Source organism: Bos taurus, chromosome 13, assembly GCF_002263795.3.
Source record: "Bos taurus isolate L1 Dominette 01449 registration number 42190680 breed Hereford chromosome 13, ARS-UCD2.0, whole genome shotgun sequence".
Classification (NCBI taxonomy): Eukaryota; Metazoa; Chordata; class Mammalia; order Artiodactyla; family Bovidae; genus Bos; species Bos taurus.
In genome coordinates, this window is record NC_037340.1 from 50,480,022 (window position 1) to 50,505,260 (window position 25,239).

Genomic DNA, 25,239 nt, shown 5'->3' on the forward strand with positions numbered 1-25,239 from the left:
GAGCTGACTGTGGCTCAGATCATGAACTCTTTATTGCCAAATTCAGACCTAAATTGAAGAAAGTAGGGAAAATCACTAGACCACTCAGGTATGACCTAAATCAAATCCCTTACAAGTATACAGTGGAAGTGACAAATAGATCAAGGGATTAGATCTGATAGAGTGCCTGATGAACTATGGACAGAGGCTCGTGACATTGTACAGGAGGCAGTGATGAAGACCATTCCCAAGAAAAAGAAATACAAAAAGGAAAGATGGTTGTGTAGCTGTGAAAAGAAGAGAAGTGAAAGGTAAAGAAGAAAAGGAAAGATACACCCATTTGAATGCAGAGTTCCAAAGAATAACAAGAAGAGATAAGAAAGCCTTCCTCAGTGATTAATGCAAAGAAATAGAGGAAAACAATAGAATGGGAAAGTCTAGAGATCTCTTTGAGAAAATTAGAGATACCAAGGGAACATTTCATGAAAAGATGAGCACAATGAAGGACAGAAATTAAAAAGAGGTGGTAAGAACACACAGAAGAACTATACAAAAAAAGATTCTCATGCCCCAGATAATCACAATCGTGTGATCACTCACCTAGAGCCAGACAACCTAGAATTTGAAGTCAAGTGGGCCTTAGGAGAAGGCAATGGCACCCTACTCCAGCACTCTTGCCTGGAAAATCCCATGGACGGAGGAGCCTGGTGGGCCACAGTCCATGGGGTGGCAAAGAGTCGGACAAGACTCAGCGACTTCACTTTCACTTTTCACTTTTCACTATCATGCATTGGAGAAGGAAATGACAACCCACTCCAGTGTTCTTGCTTGGAGAATCCCAGGGACTGGGGAGCCTCGTGGACTGCCGTCTATGGGGTCGCACAGAGTCGGACATGACTGAAGCGACTTAGCAGCAGCAACAGCAGGGCCTTAGGAAGCATCACTACAAACAAAGCTAGTGGAGGTGATAGAATTCCAATTAAGCTATTTCAAATCCTAAAAGATGATGCTGTGAAAGTGCTGCACTCAATATGTCAGCAAATTTGGAAAACTCAGCAATGGCCACAGGACGGAAAAGGTCAGTTTTCATTCCAGTCCCAAAGAAAAGCAATGCCAAAGAATGTTTTAACTACATTTCCAGATGTTCAAGCAGGATTTAGAAAAGGCAGAGGAACCAGAGATCAAATTGCCAACATCCATTGGATCATCAAAAAAGCGAGAGTTTCAGAAAATCATTTACTTCTGCTTTATTGACTACACCAAAGCCTTTGACTGTGTGAATCACAACAAAGTGTGGAAAATTCTTCAAGAGATGGGAATAGCAGACCACCTGACCTGCCTCCTTAGAAATCTGTGTGCAGGTGAAGAAAACAATTAGAACTGGACATGGAACAACAGACTGGTTCCAAACTGGGAAAGGAGTACATCAAGGCTGTATATTGTCACCCTGCTTATTTAACCTATATGTAGTGTACATCATGAGAAATGATGGACTGGATGAAACACAAGCTGGAATCAAGATTGCCAGGAGAAATATCAATAACCTCAGATATGCAGATGACACCATCCTTATGGCATAAAGTGAAGAAGAACTAAAGAGCCTCTTAATGAAAGTGAAAAAACAGAGTAAAAAAGCTAGCTTAACACTCAACATTCAGAAAACTAAGATGATGGCATCTGGTTCCATCACTTCATGGCAAATAGATGGGGAAACAGTGGAAACAGTGACAGTCTTTATTTTGGGGGGCTCCAAAATCACTGCAGATGGTGACTGCAGCCATGAAATTAAAAGAAGTTTGCTCCTTGGAAGAAAAGCTATGACCAAGCTAAACAGCATATTAAAAACAGAGACATTACCTTGCCAACAAAGGTCTGTGCAGTCAAAGCTATGGTTTTTCCAGTAGTCATGTATGGATGTTAGAGTTGGACTCTAAAGAAAACTGAGTGCCAAAGAATCGTTGCTTTTGCACTGTGGTTTTGGAGAAGGCTCTTCAGAGTCCCTTGGACAGCAATGAGGTCCAACTAGTCCACTTGAAGGAAATCAGTCCTCAATGTTCATTGGAAGGACTGATGCTGAAGCTGAAACCAATACTTTGGCCATCTGATGCGAAGAGCTGACTCACTGGAAAAGACCCTGATGCTGGGAAAGATTGAAGGTGGGAGGAGAAGGGGACTACAGAGGATGAGATAGTTGGATGGCATCACTGGCTCGATGGACATTAGTTTGAGCAAGCTCCAGGAGTTGGTGATGGACAGGGAAGCCTGTGTGCTGCAGCCCATGGGGTCACAAAGAGTCAGACATGACTGAGTCACTGAACTGATCTACAGCCAGACTGTATGATACAAGTTTAACATACAACTGTTGTCTTTTATACCAGCAATGAAGTGGAATTTAAATTAAAAACAATACCATTTATGTTAGCACTCCCTCAAAAGGCAATATTTAATTATAAAACTAATAAAATATTTTGTATATATCACTCTGTGCATAGTCACTTCAGTCGTGTCCTATTCTGTGTGATCCTATGGACTGTAGCCTGCCAGGCTCCTCTGTCCATGGGATTTTTCTAGGCAAGAATACTGCAGTAGGTTGCCATTTCTTTCTCCATGGGATCTTTCCTACCCAGGTTTTGAACCCGTGTCTCTTAAGCATTTTGCATTGGTAGGTGGGTTCTTTACCAAGTGCCAAGGAAAGCAAAATTCTAATTAATTAAATCATCCAAATATGTGGAGAATTCCAAGTTCATGGATCAGAAGACTCAGAATTGGCAAGATGTCAGTTTTTCTCAATTTGATCTCAAGATTCAGTACAATTTCAATCAAAATACCAGCAAACTAGTTTTGTGGATATAGACAGACTAATTCTAAAGTTTCTTTGCTTGCATGCTACTTTGCTTCAGGCGTGTCTGACTCTTTGTGATGCTATGGACCATAGCCCACCAGGTTCCTCTGTCCATGGGATTCTCCAGGCAAGAATACTGGAGTGGGCTGCCATGCCCTCCTCCAGGGGATCTTCTTGACCCAGGGATAAATCCCACTTCTCTTACATCTCCTGCATTTGTAGGTGGGTTCTTGACCACTAGTGACACATGGGTAGCCCTCTGAAGTTTCCACAGAGAGGCAAATGACTCAGAATAGTCAACACAATGTTGATGAAGGAAAACAAAGTTGGAGGACTGATGCTACCAGACTTCAAGACTTAATATAGAGCTTCAGTAATCAAGATAGTGTGATTTCAGTGAAAGAATAGACAAAAAGATCAATGGAACTGAGTAGAGATCCAGAAATAGACCTATACAAATATAGTCAGCTGACCTTGACAAAGGAACAAAATCAATACAATGGTGCAAAGACAGTCTTTTCAACAAACAGTGCTAGAACAACTGGGTACACACACACACACACACACACACACACACACACACAAGAATCAAAACAAACCTTACATCCTTCATCCTAGAGATGATCTAGTAAGTCATCAAAAGAATCTTTATTGAGCATTACTAAGTAAGAGTGGCCAATCTAAAATAGCTAGATTCCAACTGTACATGATTCCAACTGTACATGGATCCTTATGTCTCTGTGTCTGTTGCAATTGGTTTTTCAACTCACCATCCAACTTCTAGGTTAGTAAGAGGGTAGGGTATGCAATGTATAACCTCCTTTTCCTGAATGTTGATCTCCAACAAAAACCTAATGAGAGGGGGTTCATAAGTTATCCTACCTGATTAGAGGGTTTCCAGCCAATAAAAGGCTTGAACTAAACATTTGATTTATCTGCCCTTCAAATTGTGAAAGTTTTATATATTTCAATAAAGATGAGGTAAAATAAACTCAGGTTCAGTCTCTCTCTGAAAAGCTACAAATAAATGCCAGTAGAAACTATAACAATAAAATCACAGTATAGTTAGAAAAGTGCCAGTCAGAATATACCCAAAGAACTGAAATATCAATGTGGTAAATAAAAGGCTAAAATCTGAAATAATAAATTATTAAAAATGTTAGACTGACTGCATCACATATTTAATACACCTAAACAGAATGGAAAAGACTAGAGATCACTTCAAGAAAATTAAAGATACCAAAGGGACATTTCATGCAAAGACGGGCTCAAAAAAGGATAGAAATGGTATGGACCTAACAGAAGCAGAAGATATTAAGAAGAGGTGGCAAGAATACACAGAAGAACTGTACAAAAAAGATCTTCACGACCCAGATAATCACGACGGTGTGATCACTGACCTAGAGCCAGACATCCTGGAATGTGAAGTCAAGTGGGCCTTAGAAAGCATCACTATGAACAAAGCTAGTGGAGGTGATGGAATTCCAGTTGAGCTCTTCCAAATCCTGAAAGATGATGCTGTGAAAGTGCTGCATGCAATATGCCAGCAAATTTGGAAAACTCAGCAGTGGCCACCGGACTGGAAAAGGTCAGTTTTTATTCCAATCCCAAAAAAAGGCAATGCCAAAGAATGCTCAAACTACCACACAATTGCACTCATCTCACATGCTAGTAAAGTAATGCTCAAAATTCTCCAAGCCAGGCTTCAGCAATACGTGAACTATGAACTTCCTGATGTTCAAGCTGGTTTTAGAAAAGGCAGAGGAACCAGACATCAAATTGCCAACATCCCCTGGATGATGGAAAAACAAGAGAGTTCCAGAAAAACATCTATTTCTGCTTTATTGACTATGCCAAAGCCTTTGACTGTGTGGATCACAATAAACTGTGGAAAATTCTGAAAGAGATGGGAATACCAGACCACCTGACCTGCCTCTTGAGAAACCTATATGCAGGTCAGGAAGCAACAGTTAGAACTGGACACAGAACAACAGACTGGTTCCAAATAGGAAAAGGAGTACATCAAGTCAGTATATTGTCACCCTGCTTATTTAACTTATATTCAGAGTACTTCATGAGAAACACTGGACTGGAAGAAGCACAAGCTGGAATCAAGATGGCTGGGAGAAATATCAATAACCTCAGATATGCAGATGACATCACCCTTATGGCAGAAAGTGAAGAGGAACTCAAAAGCCTCTTGATGAAAGTGAAAGTGGAGAGTGAAAAAGTTGGCTTAAAGCTCAACATTCAGAAAACAAAGATCATGGCATCCGGTCCCATCACTTCATGGGAAATAGATGGGGAAACAGTGGAAACAGTGTCAGACTTTATTTTTTGAGACTCCAGGATCACTGCAGATGGTGACTGCAGCCATGAAATTAAAAGACGCTTACTCCTTGGAAGGAAAGTTATGACCAACCTAGATAGCATATTCAAAAGCAGAGACATTACTTTGCCAACAAAGGTCCTTCTAGTCAGGCTATGGTTTTTCCAGTAGTCATGTATGGATGTGAGAGTTGGACTGTGAAGAAGGCTGAGTGCTGAAGAATTGATGCTTTTGCACTGTGGTGTTGGAGAAGACTCTTGAGAGTCCCTTGGACTGCAAGGAGATCCAACCAGTCCATTCTGAAGGAGATCAGCCCTGGGATTTCTTTGGAAGGAATGATGCTAAAGCTGAAACTCCAGTACTTTGGCTACCTCATTCGAAGAGTTGACTCATTGGAAAAGACTCTGATGCTGAGAGGGATTGGGGGCAGGAGGAGAAGGGGACAACAGAGGATCAGATGGCTGGATGGCATCACTGACTCGATGGACCTGAGTCTGAGTGAACTCCAGGAGTTTGCGATGGACAGGGAGGCCTGGCGTACTGCAAATCATGGGGTTGCAAAGAGTCAGACACGACTGAGTGACTGAACTGAACTGAACTAAAATGTGTCTAGTAAAATGTTGTTTAAAAAAGTAATTCTTTGAAGAGCAAGAAATGGAATTTTAAGTTCATCTTTTCTAGCTTTTTCCTCTTTGAAAAGACACTTTATTTTTATTTGATCTCAGTTCCTCATCTCCAAAATTAGCTGTGGTATACATGAGGTTCTGTAAAGTTCTTAAGCATAGTTTTTATGTACAGAAAAGTTCATTTCTATGTTTAACCAAACTACATTGAATTTAATAATGTTGAACTTCAAGAAACTAATTTTTCTATAATTTACTTTGTGTTTATGTTAAAAAGCACAGCAAAGTTTAGTAATTGCTTCCAAAGAACTTTTGCGTGATATTGTTGACAATAACAAATTCCTTAAAAAATTTTAAACATTTAAACTAAAGTTAAATATTTAGATTCCAGTTTCACTTTTAAGTATTTCAATTGTTTGAACGTCTAACCTCTTCATTTCATCAGTTCAATTCAGTTCAGTCGCTCAGTCATGTTTGACTCTTTGCAACCCCATGGACTGCAGCACTCCAGGCCTCCCTGTCCATCACCAACTCCTGGAGCTTATTCAAATTAATGTCCATTGAGTCAGTGATGCCATCCAACCATCTTATCCTCTGTCATCCTCTTCTTCTCCCGCCTTCAATCTTTCCCAGCATCAGAGTCTTTTCAAATGAGTCAGCTCTTTGCATCAGGTAGCCAAAGTAATGGAGTTTCAGCTTCAACATCAGTCCCTCCAGTGAATATTCAGGACTGATTTCCTTTAGGATGGACTGGTTGGGCCTCATTGCTGTCCAAGGGACTCTCAAGAGTCTTTTCCAACACCACAGTTCAAAAGCGTTAATGCTTAGGTGCTCAGCTTTCTTTATAGTCTAATTCACATCCATACATGACTACCTGAAAAACCATAGCTTTGACTAGATGGACCTTTATTGGCAAAGTAACGTCTCTGCTTTTTAATATGCTATCTAGGTTGGTTATAACTTTTCTCCCAAGAAGCAAACGTCTTCTAATTTTATGGCTGCACTCACCATCTGCAGTGATTTTGGAGCCCAAAAAAATAAAGACTGTCACTGTTTCCCTATCTATTTGCCATGAAGTGATAGGACCAGATGACATGATCTTAGTTTTCTAAACATTGAGTTTTAAGCCAACTTTTTAACTCTCCTCTTTCATTTTCAGCAAGAAACTCTTTAGTTCTTCTTCACTTTTTGCCATAAATGTGATGTCATCTGCATATCTGAGGTTATTGATATTTCTCCCACCAATCTTGATTCCAGCTTGTGCTTCATCCAGCCCAGCGTTTCTCACGATATACTCCGCATGTAAGTTAAATAAGCAAGGTGACAATATACAGCCTTGACATACACCTTTCCCTATTTGGAACCAGTCTGTTGTTCCATGTCCAGTTCTAACTGTTGCTTCCTGACCTGCATACAGATTTCTCAACGGGAAGGTAAAGTGGTCTGTTATTTCCATCTCTTGAAGAATTCAACATACATTGTATGAATTCAATTCATATAGATCTAATATTTAAAATTAAATTTTGCTGACATGTATACTCTTAAATCGGAGAAGCAATGGCACCCCACTCCAGTACTCTTGCCTGGAAAATCCCATGGATGGAGGAGCCTGGTAAGCTGCAGTCCATGGGGTTGTGAAGAGTCGGACACAACTGAGCGACTTCACTTTCACTCTTCACTTTCATGCATTGGAGAAGGAAATGGCAACCCACTCCAGTGTTCTTGCCTTGAGAATCCCAGGGACGGGGGAGCCTGGTGGGCTGCCGTCTATGGGGTCGCACAGAGTCAGACACGACTGAAGTGACTTAGCAGTAGCAGCATACTCTTAAATGATCCAGTTCTATATATAAGCTTGTTGTTGTTCAGTGGCTAAGTTGTGACCAAGTCTGAGACCCATGGACTGCAACACTCCAGCTTCCCTCTCCTTCTCTATCTCTGTCTCTATCTCTGGACTTTGCTCAAACTGATATCCATTGCATCGATGATGCCATCTAATCATCTCATACTCTGTTGCTCTTTTCCCCTCCTGTCCTCAATCTTTCCTAGCATCAGGGTCTTTTCCAATGAGTCAACTCTTTGCATCAAGTGGCCAAAGTATTGGAGCTTCAGCTTCAGCATCAGTCTGTACAATGAACATTCAGGGGTGATTTCCTTAAGGATTGACTGGTTTGATATCCTTGCTGTCCAAGGTACACTCAAGAATCTTCTCCAGACCACAATTCAAAAGCATCAAATTTAGAAAAAATAAATGAATGCTCAACTATAAATTTTAAAACTGAATTTATTGTGCATTTTAATAGGCTAAATTTTCTTAAATATTACAAAATTATACTAAACTAGTACACATTTTTCAACGAAATGTTATTAATACTACTGTTTTTATATTTCTAAAGATTTTATACTTTAAAACATTTTATGCTTTATGCCTACTTATGCCATTGTTTTTGCTTAGTAGCTAAGTCGTGTCCAATTCTTTTGTGACCCCACAGACTGGAGCCCGCCAGGCTCCTCTGTCCATGGGATTTCCCAGGCAAGAAAAATGTGGTAATTGCCTCTCCAGGGTCCTTCAGGGTTAGCATGGGAGTTTTTGTCAAGGGTTTGACTGGATTCTTATCACAGAAATGAATGGATGTTCTAAACTCTTACAGTTGCTTTGACAGCTAACCCATAATTACAAGAGGGAGTGGCCTTTGTCAAAGATATCACTGTATGTATATCAAATATGTCACATATATTTCATAATATATGAAGTCTATATCTCCAAATTGGGTTCATTTCAGGTTTAGATCTTGCCATTTCTTTGACTCTTTTTTTTTAATTTAATTTTATTTTTTAACTTTACAATATTGTATTGGTTTCGCCATATATCGAAATGAATCCACCACAGGTATACATGTGTTCCACATCCTGAACCCTCCTCCCTCCTCCCTCCCCATATCATCCCTCTGGGTCGTCCCAGTGCACCAGCCCCAAGCACCCAGTATCGTGCATCGAACCTGGACTGGCAACTCATTTCATATATGATATTATACATGTTTCAATGCCATTCTCCCAAATCATCCCACCCTCTCCCTCTCCCACAGAGTCCAAAAGACTGTTCTATACATCAGAGTCTCTTTTGTTATCTCCTACACAGGGTTATTGTTACCATCTTTCTAAATTCCATATATATGCGTTAGTATACTGTATTGGTGTTTTTCTTTCTGGCTTACTTCACTCTGTATAATAGGCTCCAGTTTCATCCACCTCATTAGAACTGATTCAAATGTATTCTTTTTAATGGCTGAGTAATGCTCCATTGTGTATATATACCACAGCTTTCTTATCCATTCATCTGCTGATGGACATCTAGGTTGACTCTTAATGACTTAAAAATATCTTCTGCCTGGGCATAAAAGACTTGAAATTTAGTGGATGCCGGCATTCTTAGCATTTTATCTTGGGACTGTTCAACCATTATAAATTTAAAATTATATATTTTTAAACTTTGTCTATGTTTCATAGCTTTGCCTGAAAACTCAGTGGTAATTTCCACAGTCATTCTAATGAGAGTTTATTATCAGTAGTCTGAAGATACTGGAAGTATACATTACAGAGATCTTGATTTTCTAGGATGGATATAGGATTTTCCTCTATGGTTCTGGATAACAGAATTCATTTGAGTCTAGGTATTCATTAGTCTGCCCCACTGAAACTCCCACTGAAAAACAAAGATAGAATCCAAATTCTTAATTTTCCTGTTTCACTCAACTATTATACACCTGACACAAACCCAAACACAGAAAGATAAATGTTACCATTACTTTGAAAGTTTCCATTAGCCTTTTTTTAAGGTTCATATTTGAACCCTTAAGATATCTTCATGTATCCTAACCAAGCTCCATCTCCTCACCTTAAAGAGGTTTATCTATGTTTTGATTACACAATAGCATATTTTTATGATTATTTTAAAAGGAAATAAATGCATGTTTATATAAGCAGAACTATTTTATTGTGATTTTAAAAAGCATAACATGAAATCTACCCTAACATCTTAATTTAAAATGTAGTCTTGTTAGCTATATGCATACAACTGTAAAGCATAGCTCTAGAACTTTTTATTCGGCATGACTGAAACTCTATACTCATTGGATCACCACTTCTCTTTCCTCCCTGCCCCTAGGCCCTACCAGCCACTATTCTACTTTCTCCTTCTAAGTTTGCATACTTTAGATAACTCATAGAGATCAAATCATGCACTTATATTTATTTTACTTAACATAATGTCTTCAACATTCATCCATGCTGTAGCAAATGATAAAATACCCTTCTTTTGTAAGACTGCATTCCATTCCATTCTACATATATACCATATTTTCTTTATTCATTCATATGTCATAAACATTTGGGTTGTTTCAATCTCTTCATTATTCCTTATAATACATTTATAAGAACATAGAATGAAATATAAAATGAATAGTGAAGAGAATGGAACCACTAGTGACAATAACTGATGCTTGCAGCATCAGACTCAGTTGGAGAGAAAGAGAATTGCTCTTAGTAATTTTTTATTTTTCTAACTCTAGAAAAGGTTGGCCCCAGAAAAGTGAAAGTGGTCATTCCATTTTTGTTAAAGAGCAGGTTTCTTGTTTCTTCTAAGTGGGGCGAATGAATCCTTGAAGCACAATGCAGATTTGGGGAATGTGGGAGTTCAGTGTCTCTTTCAGACCTGGGGAGGCTTTTTGCCTCCCAAGAAAATGGACTTTGTGCGTGAACTTAGTGTTTCTCTGGGTAGAACTTGTGGTTCATCTCCATAGCTGTTTCTGAGAAGGGAAGTGATGAATGTTAAAGGATCTGAAAACACAGGTCACTCTGGACCCAAACTAAATACAGACCTCAGAACAATGAGCCTCTGTCTGAATGCATCCTGGCTCCCAGAGTGGCTTCTTAGCCAGCCTACTTTTCAGTGGCTATGCCAAGCTACTGGGTCTGAGGCGAAATAAAAAATAACATCCAAGCTCTCAGCTTTCAGCATTAGATATACAGACCAGGTTCCAAGGAGGAGATACAGAAAGCCTGCTCATCCACTCTCTCTCTCTTTCTCAGTCTCTCTCCATCTCTCTCTGTTTCTCAGTCAGTCTCTGTCTCTCTCTTCCACAGTGTGTGTGTGAATCTGGACACTAAAAGTATTCACAAAGAAATGCTATGCTTAAACTTCTATGCTTAAAACTGGATCATGACTGGAAATGAGAGAACCCTTGACCTTTCCAATCAGCACACAAGGTAATGTGGGCTTTGCTCTTCCATTCTCACAAGATTTCCATTGTCAAGTTTCTATTCCTTACTCCTGTTGAGAGAAACTACCCAAAATGTGAAATAGGTTGAAGGATAATTGTATGTTCAGACCATCATTTAGCTACCCAACCAAGGATTAGTTCATTCTCTAGACTGGAAGTCAGCAAACTTCTCCTCCTGAAGGCATGATAGAACATAATTTAGGCTTTAAGGCCACATGTTGCTTTCTCACAACTCTTCAGCCCTGCCATCATCATACAAAATAACATGGCCAACACAAATGAATAGGTATAGCTTTGTTCCAAAGAAACTTTATTTATTTTTTTAAAAAGTCATTTGTAAAAACAGATGGCCAGAGGATTTTGGCCCCCTGTAATTTGCTAAGCTTTGTTCTGTTAAAGAAAAAGAATCCTTATCTGATTTGCTATTTGTACTTGATAAAGGTCTAGGTTACAAGTTAATTTGGTAGATACTGATCCTATAGAGTTGTAAGTTATTGTTTTCTGGTAGAAAAGACAACCTAAAAGGTTAGGATTGGAAGATTTTGATTCTAACTTCAAAAGTAAAATCTCATTTTAGTGTGCCTTTCCTGATGGCCTATATGTACTTTGATTATCAGTGTTTTTTTGATCCAACTCTGCCATCCTTCCTAATTTGTGAGTTATATACATGAACTAGTATTAATTCTACTTTTATCTGAAAATCTTGTTTTTAACTCTCTGAAGATTAAACATTATCTTCCTTATATGCCCTCATATACCTCTCCCTTATATGCCCATGATATGGCACAAATGACTTGACCTTTGCACAAAACCTTGAAACACTGATATTTCCTTCACTTACCACCACCACTATTCCACACTCAGTGATAGCTTCCCAGCACAGCCTTCATCAGCTCCCTTAATTTCCACTTGATTAATTATATGGCCACTTCTTTCTTTCCCAGATCCCCTACCTAATCCATAGATAGTGCACACAGTCACAGACTAAGTTTCTTAAACACACATGTTGTTATGCCTCTCTTGTTTATCCCTGATTAAAAAGTGTTGGCTATTTCCAATCATTGAGCAAAGAAAATCCAAACCTAAGACCCCACCTAAACTACATACCAACATTCCCTGGAGAATCCCATGGACGGAGGAGCCTGGTGGGCTACAGTCCACGGGGTCACAAAGAGTCGGACACGACTGAGCAACTTCACTCAAGACCCCACCTAACCTACATACCAACATTCCCATCATAGATTCATTTGAGCTGCTTTTAAGCTCTTGTTTATTCTGTTATCTCTCCTTGAAATACATTTTACCACAGCCTTCTGTTAGATTCCTGTGTTTCCACATGCCCCAATCTTGCCTCAAGGTCTTTTCAACTCTCCCCAAAGAAAACAATTTGCCCTTCTTCAAGTTCTCTCCTCTTTAGCTGTCTTCTCCCATGTTAACATTCATAGACTTCTAAAGTGTTAGCAGGCCGGAAAGTGTATGATAGAGTCTGAAAGTTTTTAACTTGCCCCTTAGCATTGACATTTGTCACCTCTGTGAACTTTGTAACCAACTAAATGTCTCCATGCCTTAATTTTTACATTATCTGTAAAAATAATACAATAGCATCTACTTCTCCAGGCTTCTGCATAAATTAAATTGGCCTATAGTATCATTCACATGACTTCTAAACATTCCATTCTGTATCTCTAAGTTTGCCTCCTAATATTTAAAACTATTTCATGAGGGCCTAGAGAAGGATAGACATGAATCTGAGCAAACTCCAAGATGTAGGGAAGGACAGAGAAGTCTGGCATGCTGTAGTCCATGGGGTCGCAAAGAGTCGGACAAGACTGAGCCACTGAACAATAATAGAGAAGGATTGTTTTTTAGCTTCTCAGCATTCCTTTCACCTTCTTTTGGTAACTGCCTTCTGGGTCATTATTTTCTGTCACTGGTCACAGTCCTGGACTGGCTATAAATCAAAAGGCCTGGCCTTCCCTGCTAAGCTTTTGGGGATATTACTTAAGAAGGGCAAATTGGACTTTCTGTCTTGGGACTTTGTATCTTGACCTGAGTAATAAAAGGTTGTAAAAATAATAATTATTTTCACTTCAACCTTAGGTCCCTAACAAAATTGTTGTATAGGTCCTCTTACTGAGATCACTGATTTTGCCCATTCTGATTCTGATTTTCACCTACTCCATCTTTTGGCTTTGCCTTCAGTCCTGCAAATCCATGTAATAAATTTCATTTCTACTTGAGTTAGCAGAAATGAATTCTGTTGTTTGCAACCAAAGAACCTTAGCACAGAATTATACATCCATCTTTTAATCTCCAATAGTCAAAACCCAATGTCTAGCACTTAAAGTCTTCAGTAAATTTTTCTGATATAGAAAAATTCTTCAACTTCTTTTGGACTTGTCTGTACATATTTTTGTTTATGTATACTTTCTTAATTTCATGATAAATCAGGATTCTTGCATGCTTCATTTTACTTCTATTCTAAAAATCATATTGTGTGCCCATGCTGTTCCAAAAATAATTTAAGATATTTACATTTATATAGAAAACTAAGACAATGGAGAAAATGTTAAAGAGGTAGGACTTTTCTCACAAAGAAAGTTATAAAAATAATAAACTAAAAAGCTCACTATCTTGATGATCGGATTTATTTCAAACACTTCATTTCTGGCTCAGTATTGTGTACTATAGTAATCCCATAGAGTCACCTGTGAAGTTTTTTGTTTTGTTGCTGTTTTAAATACAGGTGATTTACTCTCACCAACGAGCAGTTTGACCTGAAGCTCTGGGTGCAGGACCTGGAATGCAGTATTTTTTAAATGCTCCTAGTTGGTCCTAATGCACAATAAGAACTGAGAGTTTGAAAATCACGGGGCCAGTCAATTTTTCAATATGCTTAAAATGGAATATTGATCTTTAAATCAATACAAATCATGTCAATACTTTTCAAGTGTAGAAAATTCTGTGTAGGTTTCAGAGCAAAAAATATAAGCACAAAAGATTCAGGAAAATAAACTCTCATGAAAAACACTAATACTCTGCAATTATTTTTCCATAAAAATAAAATAATGCCAAGTACTAGGCCTCTTCCAAGTAACAAATCTTTAAAACCCAAGTGAAATTTTAAAACCACTCCTTCAAATAGCATCCATCCGGTAGGTAGATGTCCTGTTTTAGTTTATTTCCCGTTTCTGTTTGGTGGAGTTCGTGGGATATTTCTAGAACCAATGAGCAATTAGGATTTGGATGCCAATTTAGATATTTGATTTGGAAATTGAGTCTTTGAAAACCATGAGTTCCAAATACAGGGCAATCCTTCCTTATTATGCTACCCCAGAAACTGGCAACAAGAACTCTCTCAAAACATTTACAAATGCTGGAGCCGTATTCTCTGGGCTGCAGGTGGAGCACATAGAGCTGCCAGGAAAAGTAAGACACCTGCTGTGTCCTTGAGTGCCCTTAGATGGGTGGTGACAGGAGAACAATGGGATCTGCTGTGATATAAATCTGGGGAGTAGTTATAAATCAGTGTATTCAAGAGCACTGTTGGGAGACCTTTCTGAAAGGTGTGCACAGTGGACCCTGGTAGTAAGAAATCAGGCCTGACAGCCCTAGGTGGCTTTTGTTAAATGTAAAAGACCACTGGACAAGTTGTGCACCTGCCATAATCAGTCATGAACACTTTGGGAGACATTACTTCATCAGACACATAATCAGCTACTCCTTTTACTCAAGTCGACAGATGTTTATGGATATCTACTGCCCATGTGACATTGCAGTAGGCCGAGGGCATCAATCTCAAAGGTAAGTATGCAAAAGAGTGATGTGAAAGCCTTACTAAAAGACAGATCTCTGAGCCTCAACCTCAAATATTCTGATTGACAAGCATTGTGGAGTGGTCAGGAATCTCATTTTAGCACTCAGGGATAATGAAGATGTGGATGGTCAAAGAACAACACTAAGATATCTATGAAGATTATTCTATGCCTCCCTTAAAAATAGCTTAATTTGAGGGAAGAGGAGAGTTTAAGAAAGATCCAAGTCAGTTAGGACTCCAGCAGAGGGTTTTGGCTGCAATAAGTAAGCCTCAAAGAACAGGGAGTGAAGAGAAAATCCTGAGTGCTCTCTACCCCCAGGAGGTGGCAAAAACCACAAGGAGAAGATGAACCAACTTCAGAATTTCAAAACTTTGCCTCAGACTCACTTAGGGAGAACAACAGTTGGGAGCTATACGACTAAAAGAAAATTCTTGATTAGTAAATAGTCAACAAGCATGACTACCTGCTAGGCATTGAAAAAATGCTTTAGATACATCATCTACACTGGGAGGCAGCTGCATCCCAGTCCATCCTAGAGCATGGACTCTAGGACAGTGTCATCAATGCTGACTACATCTGAGATCACCTGGGATCTTTGAAGAATTCTGATGCGAGGGCTCAAGCAGAGTTTCTGAGGTATTGGTTAAGGTATAGTCTGAGCTTTTATATTTCTTCAATGCTCCCCAGTGAGGAATGAAAACTAACGATCTAGAATGGTGTTTTGTAAAATAAGAAGGATATCAGAATCACCTGGAGAGGTAATAGGGAAATGGAAAGCCAAGCTTCTCGGAGTTGGGCAGGGCCTGGCCTCCTGCGTTTACTGAGTCCAAGAGGGTGATTCTGACACACACCAAGTTTTAAGAACCATGGACTGTGAGTGAGACTACATTGGTTTGAAGTAGGCTTCCCCACCCCTCAACCGGATGCCTTCAGCTAGTTATGGACACATCTCTGTTTCATTCTCCATAACTGTACAGCAAGGAGAGCAGGACACGTCTGATGAGAAATGAACATGGGTAACACTGGAGACTCATTCCTTCCCCCTTTTTGACTCATTTAGCAGAGAACTGGCTTGGCAGCTCTGAGTTTTCTCAATAGAACAGGCTTAGAGTGGCCCCCAATCCCATCCTACAAAGTTCTAAGGAGGCTTTTTCCTGAGGAGGGAGCTTCTATCATCTGATAATCTCACATATATTCCCTGCGTATTCTCTCCCAATGTTCATTCTCACAACAGTTATGTAAAATTATGATTTTTATAGTTCATCATACATAGAAACACTCAAAGGACTTTATATAACAGATTTCTGGGCCCTCCTCCTAGAGCTTCCAACTTGGTAGGCCTGACTGTGACCTGATAATTTGCATTTATCAACTTTTCAAGTGAAATTGACATCAGCCTGAGATATACTCTGAGAATTTCTAATGTAGAACCATTTGAGGACAGGCGTCCCCTCTACAGAACCATTGGGCAGGCCTGAGCACTGGGCACTTAAAGTCACAGGGCTGTTTAATACTTCTCTGACTATAAGTTCTCCCCCAATAATCTCTCTTTTCGGAGAAGGCAATGGCACCCCACTCCAGTACTCTTGCCTGGAGAATCCCATGGATGGAGGAGCCTGGTAGGCTGCAGTCCATGGGGTCACTGAGAGTCAGACATGACTGAGCGACTTCACTTTCACTTTTCACTTTCATGCATTGGAGAAGGAAATGGCAACCCACTCCAGTGTTCTTGCCTGAAGAATCCCAGGGACGGGGGAGCCTGGTGGGCTGCCGTCTATGGGGTTGCACAGAGTCGGACACGACTGAAGTGACTTAGCAGCAGTAGCAGCAGCAATCTCTCTTTTATATCTGTACTGGCCAAAGTGAATGGCGTGTGTCTGTGATTATAATGGCCATCTCATGTGTTGTCACATGTAAAATTGTTTTAAAATGTACCTAACAAAGAGTTTACCCACTCCAGTGTTCTTGCCTGGAGAATCCCAGGGACAGGGGAGCCTGGTGGGCTGCCATCTCTGGGGTCGCACAGAGTCAGACATGACTGAAGCGACTTAGCAGCAGCACCAGAAGCAACAAAAAGTTTGGGTCTTTAAACAGAAACCAATTATTTTTCATTTTTAAAATCTCTCCTGAGCACCAATTTTGTGCCAGACATTTGGTGAGATGCTGGGAAATACCTTATCCTGTAGGAATTGACAGTCAAGAAGAAAATAAAAGCTTACACACAAATAATGATAATGTTATAATAAACAAAATGATATAAATACTGTCTAATATAAGTAAGATCCTATTAAGTAAGTTTTTGTTAAGGAAGGGTGAAGGCCATGACTGGTTTCTTTGCTACCACACAACTCCTACAGAAGGCATAAAAAGCAGCCTGCTGACCCACCATTAGCCCTCCTTCTTCTAGCCACTAGCTCTGACTTCTAGTGTTCACTGCAGAGATGTGCTGCACACATACAAAATTAGGCTATATTAGATTCATCAAAGATATTCATAGTTCAGGGAACAGTATTTAAGTATTTAACATACACCTATTAGCTGCGGTTTCATCCTAAATTATTTTAGCTCACTCTCAAACTTTAGGTTGAAGTTTCTATCATTCTTCTGACCAGCTCTTTACATGGAACCTTTTTCCAAAGAGCCATCACCACTTTTCAGTGTTACTTCCAGCTTCATTACCTTCTCAGACATTAGGAAGAGTCACTGATGACTTCATTTCATGGAGGAGATGAGACTCAGAGACATTAATGGTTTGGCCCAGAGCAAAGACTAGAAACCGAACCTCCTACTGACGAACCCGGGGCTCCATGTGTTGTTGTGTCATAAGAGTAAAAAAATATGTACCACTCAGGAGTATGTGACTTACTTGCCTCAGAGCACAGAACTTGGGGGAAAAATAATAATAAATGAAGCCAGAGGAGAGGTATTATTTTTCAGAAATCATGCCTTATCGTCCAAGAGCAGAACCTTGTTCTCTTCAAGGGATCATCACAAACAGGTCACTTTAAATGAAGTTATGTATTTCCATCTTCACCCACAGGAGATAGCAGCTCCTTCTACCTGATTTCTATTCTTGCCAATAAATGTTTATTCTTACCCAGTGGACTCCAATAATGTTTAACAAATGGTCTGGGCTGGACCACCCAGCTTCTGGTAAGAAGACAGAAACAAGCATTCCCAAGATTCTTGTTTTTCTATGATGACAAGGTCAGGGTCAGGAAAGAATGAGATCTTTATGTTGAAACATCAGGACTTTCCTTATTTAAAACAAATGGCATCCAGAGTCTGAAAACATTAATGTTACTAGGTCTGGAGAAGCCAGACAGAAATATGGTTGGGTTTTCCTACTCAGATACTTTAATGTAGTAACAAAGGCATCCACTGATCCATCATACCCAGTCAGAATTAAAAATAAGGTCGGGATTTTCCTCATGACTCAGATGTAGGAGACATGGGTTAGATCTCTGGTCCAGGAGAATCCCACGTGCCACAAGCAACTAAATCCTGCACCACAACTATTGAGCCTGTGCTCTAGAGCCCTGGAGCTGCAACTACTGAGCCCATGTGCTGCAACTGCTGAAGCCTGTATGCCCTGGAGGTCAAGCTCTGCAATGAGGGGGCCACTCCAGTGGGAAGCCCATGCACCACAGCCAGAGAGTGGCCCTCGTTCACTGCAACTAGAGAAGATCCCACTCAGCAATGAAGACCCAGCACAGCCAAAAATAGACAAATAAATAACAAATTCTAAAAATAAGGCCTCAGTCAACTATTCTTTGCTGGAGCTCATATGACAGAAATACAGGTCTTCTTCTTAGCTCCCAATTTACCATAAAAGCAGTCCAAAATTCAGCCATTTGGCCCTGCCATCTAGAATACCATCTTCCAAAGTTGCTCATTTCCAGGAAATCCTACAAATATTTGCAATCTGAGGTCACTTTTGAATAATATCTTCTCAATGTTGATGCAAAACACGTCTGAAGTGATTTGAACTACATCAACTTCTATACTGAGTCAGAGTAACTTCATTGTGAGATATATAAAACTGAAAAGCCAGAATCATTAGAAAATTTATATATGTGGATTGTAATGAAAGTCCAATTTCTGCGGAAGTCCAGGAGGAGTTCTGTAGGGATTTAACTGTATTGTATTCAGCTAAATTTAATTGTTTAATTAATTTAAATTGAATTAAATTAATTAAATTTACTTTAATTGTATTCAGCTAAGACTATGACATCATGAACTCAATGGACATGAGTTTGAGCAAGCTCTGGGAGTTAGTGATAGACAGGGAAGCCTGGACTGCTGCAGTCCATGGGGTCGCAAAGAGTCTGACATGACTGAGTGACTGAACTGACTGACTGAAGATTATGGTAAAATTTTTCTGGCTCATGGTCAACAAAATTTGAAAAAATCCTAGGATATGGTTGACCCTTGATCAGCACAAATTTGAACTAAGGGGGTCCATTTATACAAAGATTTTTTTTTTTTTCATGAAGTACCTACCACAGAACTACACGATCATTGGTTAAATCAATGGTCAGATGACTCCATGGATGCAGAACCATGGCAATGGAGAACACAGATACAAAGGACTCACAAATGCAGAATGTCAACTGTAATTTATGGGCACATTTTTAACTGTGATGGGGGTCAATGCCCCTTACCCCAGTGTTGTTCAAAGTTCAACTCTATTACCATAATTTCTAGATTTCTATATGGCCTGCACTAAACAACTCAATAATAAGTAATTTATAGCTCTGAACGCTGGTATAATCACAGGTAGCTGAAACCTGCTTATATAAATAGTCTCATCACCACTATTTTCATGTTTATATAACCTGTAGTTCAGGTCAGTCGCTCAGTTGTGTTCAACTCTTTGGGACCCCATGGACTGCAGCACACCAGGCTTCCCTGTCCATCACCAACTCTCAGAGTACTCTTACTCATGTCCATCGAGTCAGTGATGCCATCCAACAATCTTATCCTCTGTCATCCCCTTCTCCTCCTGCCTTCAATCTTTCCCAACATCAGGGTCTTTTCCAGTGAGATCTTTAAGCATTCACCAAATACCTTTGAGGGTCTCAATCTGAAGAAAACCACTCACCCAGATCATCATGACTGAAGTTCTAACAGTGAGAAGTGAGGGAGACAGCTGTCTTGTCTCCTTCAGTTCAGTTCAGTTCAGTCACTCAGTCGTGTCCAACTCTTTGCGACCCCATGAATCGCAGCACGCCAGGCCTCCCTGTCCATCACCAACTCCCAGAGTTCACTGAGACTCATGTCCATCGAGTCAGTGATGCCATCCAGCCATCTCATCTTCTGTTGTCCCCTTCTCCTTTTTTTTTTTTAACCATATTCACAGAAAACTCATCAATCTTGTCTCCTTAGATCTTCAAATTAACGTTTAGCCAATACCCAGTCTAGAAGAGAGAAGTCATCAAAGATGTTTGTCTTTGTGTTGTTTTGATCAAGATCTAGAATATCCACAATATCTACATATCCACTGAAGACTGGGGGGTACCCTGCAAACAGGGCAATGGCATTTTATTTTCCTGAACAATCTACATCATTCTGAGCTTTAATCAAAATTAGCCATGACCACTGAGTGTGGGGGCAATGAAAAAGAAAGAACAGGTTTGATTTTTAAGGTTTTGGGAAACTATTTCTGTTGTAATAGAGATGTCAGATCACTTTGGCTTCTGAAATCTCAGTAGTTTATGGCTTCCTGGGAATAATAGGGATGTCCCAAGATTATCTCATCAGAATACATTTCTGAATAAAGCTCATGTAAACTATAGAAACATTTCTTCAGTTACACATGATCATAATCTTTTCTTGATTTCAGCCTCTCCTTTTCACCTTTGTAATAAAGATGTTATCAAGGTAAGAATTAATATACTTTTTTGTTTAGCAAATTTCCTCCTTAATTCAGATAGCTTATAGTTGGAGGTCTTCACCAATGCATAAACTCTTAGTATTTTGTGAGTTTAGACTCAACGTATTAGTTTGTACATGTTGATCCCAAACTCCCAACTGTCTACATGTATATATGGCTGAATCCCTTCGCTATTCACCTGAAACATTGTTAATCAGCTACACCTCAAGGCAAAATAAAAAGTTTAAAAAATATTTTAGTAAAAAATATATTACTACATTCAGTTCAGTTCAGTAGCTCAGTCGTGTCCAACTCTTTGTGATCCCATGAATTGCAGCACGCCAGGCCTCCCTGTCCACCACCAACTCCCGGAGTTCACTCAAACTCAGGCCCATGGAGTCGGTGATGCCATCCAGCCATCTCATCCTCTGTTGTCCCCTCTCCTCCTGCCCCCAATCCCTCCCTGCATCAGAGTCTTTTCCAATGAGTCAACTCTTGGCACGAGGTGGCCAAAGTAGTTTCAGCTTCAGCATCATTCCTTCCAAAGAACACCCAGGACTGATCTCCTTTAGAATGGACTGGTTGGATCTCCTTGCAGTCCAAGGGACTCTCAAGAGTCTTCTCCAACACCACAGTTCAAAAGCATCAATTCTTCAGCACTCAGCTTTCTTCACAGTCCAACTCTCACATCCATACATGACCACTGGAAAAACCATAGCCTTGACTAGATGGACCTTTGTTGGCAAAGTAATGTCTCTGCTTTTGAATATGCTATCTCCATTGGTCATAACTTTCCTTCCAAGAAGTAAGCGTCTTTTAATTTCATGGCTACAATCACCATCTACAGTGATTTTGGAGCCCCTAAAAATAAAGTCTGCCACTGTTTCCCCATCTATTTCCCATGAAGTGATGGGACCAGATGCCATGATCTTTGTTTTCTGAATGTTGAGCTTTAAGCCTACATTAAAAATTATCCAAAAAAAAAAAAAAAAGGAATCACCCTTAAAGCAGAGAATGGGCCTTCTTCCACCCCTTGAGTTTCAGGATATCTATGGTTCCCCACCCTCAACATGCCCCACCAATAAATAGCATCTCTTATAGCCAAACTGTTATAAGAGAGAAAGACATTCTAACACAAAGGAAACAGTTATTATTGGTTGTCTAGGTTTAAAGGAGGAATTCAAGGGTAATAAGGTACAGCAGGGCCTCCCTGATGGCACAGACAGTAAAGAATCTGCTTGCAATGTGAGAGATCTGGGCTTGATCTCTGGGTCAGGAAGACCCTCAGGAGAAGGGAATGGCTATCCACTCCCGTATTCTTGCCAGGAGAATTGCATGGATGGAGAATACTGGCGGGCTACAGTCTGTGAGGTTGCAAAGAATTAAACATGACTGAGCAATTAACACTAACACAGGGTCCTACAGCACTGTTTCAGTTTGATGAAAAGGATTTTAAAATATAGAGTAGTACTGCTTCCAGGCTCAGTACCTCGGAAGGATCCAGAATTGATTCCCCTTTCTGACTAAAGTCCTCCATTTAGCCAATAAGTTCATTTTACAGTATTACCCTCATAAAACCAAAGAATGAGCTACGTGTATTTTCTTAACTGAAGAGTTTTCTACTAAACTGAAACAAGGGAACCACATCTAATACTCAACAGTCACTTTAAGATACATTTAGTTTTCTTAATTGGACTCAGATAAGACATGCAAGGAAATCCAACCAATCCATCATAAAGGAGATCAGTCCTGGGTGTTCATTAGAAGGGCTGATGTTGAAGCTGAAACTCCAATACTTTGGCCACCTGATTTGATGAACTAACTCATTTGAAAAGACCCTGATGCTGGGGAAGATTGAGGGCAGGAGGAGAAGGGGACGAGAGAGGATAAGATGGTTGGATGGCATCACCGACTCAATGGACATGGGTTTGGGCGGACTCCAGGAGTTGGTGATGGACAGGGAAGCCTGGCGTGCTATGGTTCATGGGGTCCCAAAGAGTTGGACACGACTGAGCAACTGAACTGAACTGAAGACATGAAGAGGATTAACAAGTTATCTCAAAATTCAAGTGATAGATTCCAGCTCTTACTTCATCCAGTTACCAACAATTAGCAAAGCTAGGATGCTATTTCTTTTGATTCTATTAAACAAAGTTTGTTAAGTTTGTCCACACATTAGAATCACCTTGGTGAATTTAAAAATCTTAATGCCCATTCCACCTTGGGCCATTTGAATAGGATTTCTAGGGGTGGGACTCAGGCCTTCCTACTTTTTGAAGTCCCATCAGTGACCCCAATGCACAGCCAGAATAACAAATCAATGTGTTAAACTAGTAGCTCTCAAACTTCAGTGTACATCAGTATCACTGGGATGGCATGTTAAAATAGAGAGTGCTGGGCTTCAAATCCAAGAGTTTCTTACTCAGTAGGTCTGGAATGGAGTCCAATAATCTGCATTTCCAATAAGTTCTCAAGTGATGCTGAAACTGATGCCTTTAGTACAAGGATCAGCTCAGATCATTTAAGTCACTCAGTCGTGTCCGACTCTGTAACCCAGGGACAGTAGCAAGAAAGCCTTCCCTGTCCATCACCAAATCTGGGAGCCTGCCCAAACTCATGTCCACTGAGTCCATGATGCCATTCAATCATCTCATCCTTTGGCGTCCCCTTCTCCTCCTGCCTTCAATCTTTCCCAGCATCAGGGTCTATTCCAATGAGTCAGTTCTTTGCATCAGGTAGCCAAAGTATTGGAGATTCAGCTTCATCATCAGTCCTTCCAGTGAATATTCAAGACTGCTTCCCCTTAGGATTGACTGGTTTTATCTCCTCACAGTTCAAGGGACTCTCAAGAGTCTTCTCAAACACCACAGTTCAAAGCATCAGTTCGGCACTCAGCTCTCTTTATGGTCCAAATCCCACATCCATAGATGACTACTGGAAAAAACCATAGATCTGACTAGATGGAGCTTTGTTGGCAAAGTAATCTCTCTGCTTTTTAATATGCTGTCTAGGTTGGCCATTGTGTTTTTTCCAAGAAGCAAGCATCTTTTAATACCATGGCTGCAGTTACCATCTGCAGTGAATTTGGAGACCCAAAAAATAAACTCTCACTGTTTCCATTGTTTCCTCATCTATTTGCCATGAAGTGATGGGACCCGATCCCATGATCTTAGTTCTTTAAATGTTGAGTTTTAAGCCAGGTTTTTCACTCTCCTCTTTCTCTTCATCAAGAGGCTCTTTATTTCTTCTTCACTTTCTGCCATAAGGGGGGTCATCTGTATATCTGAGGTTATTGATATTTTTCCCAGCAATCTTGAGTCCAACTTGTGCTTCATTGAGCCCAACATTTCACATGATGTACTCTGCATATAAGTTAAATAAGCAAGGTGACAGTATACAACCTTGATGTACTCCTTTCCCAATTTGGAACCAGTCAGTTGTTCCATGTATGTTTCTAACTGTTGCTTTTTGACCTTCATACAGATTTCTCAGGAGGCAGGTAAGGTGGTCTGCTATTCCCATCTCTTTAAGAATTTTCCACAGTTTGTTGTGATCCACACAGTCAAAGGCTTTGGCATAGTCAATGAAGCAGAAGTAGATATTTTTCTGAAACTCTCTCACTTTTTTGATGATCCAGAAGATGTTGGAAATTTAATCTCTGGCTCCTCCACCCTTTCTAAATCCAGCTTGAACATTTGGAAGCTCTTGGTTCATGTACTGCTGATGCTTGGCTTGGAGAATTTTGAGCTTTACTTTGCTAGCATGTGAGATGAGTGTAATTGTGCAGTAGTTTGAACATTCTTTGGAATTGCCTTTCTTTGGGACTGGAATGACCTTTTCCAGTCCTGTGGCCACTGCTGAGTCTTCCAAATTTGCTGGCATATTGAGTGCAGCACTTTCACAACATCATCTTTTAAGATTTGAAATAACTCACCTGGAATTCCATCACCTCCGCTAGCTTTGTTCGTAGTGATGCTTCCTAAGGCCCACTTGACTTCACACTCAAGGATGTCTGGCTCTAGGTGAATGATCACACCATCATGGTTATCTGGGTCATTGAGATCTTTTTAGTATAAGACTTCTGTGTATTCTTGACATCGTTTCTTAATTTCTTCTGCTTCTATTAGGTCCATACCACTGCTGTCCTTTATTGTGCCCATCTTTCTATGAAATATTCCCTTTGTATCTTAATTTTCTTGAAGAGATCTCTAGTCTTTCCCATTCTATTGTTTTCCTCTATTTTTTTTTTTTTTTGCACTGATCACGTAAGGCTTTTTTTTTTTTTTTTCCATTCCTTGCTATTCTTTGGAATTCAGAATTCAGGTGTTTATATCTTTCCTTTTCTCCTTTGCCTTTCACTTCGCTTCTTTTCTCAGCTATTTGGAAGGCCTCCTCAGACAAACATTTTGCCTGTTTGCATTTCTTTTTCTTGGGGATGGTCTTGATCACTCACTTCTATACAATATCACAAACTTCTGTCCATAGTTCTTTAGGCAC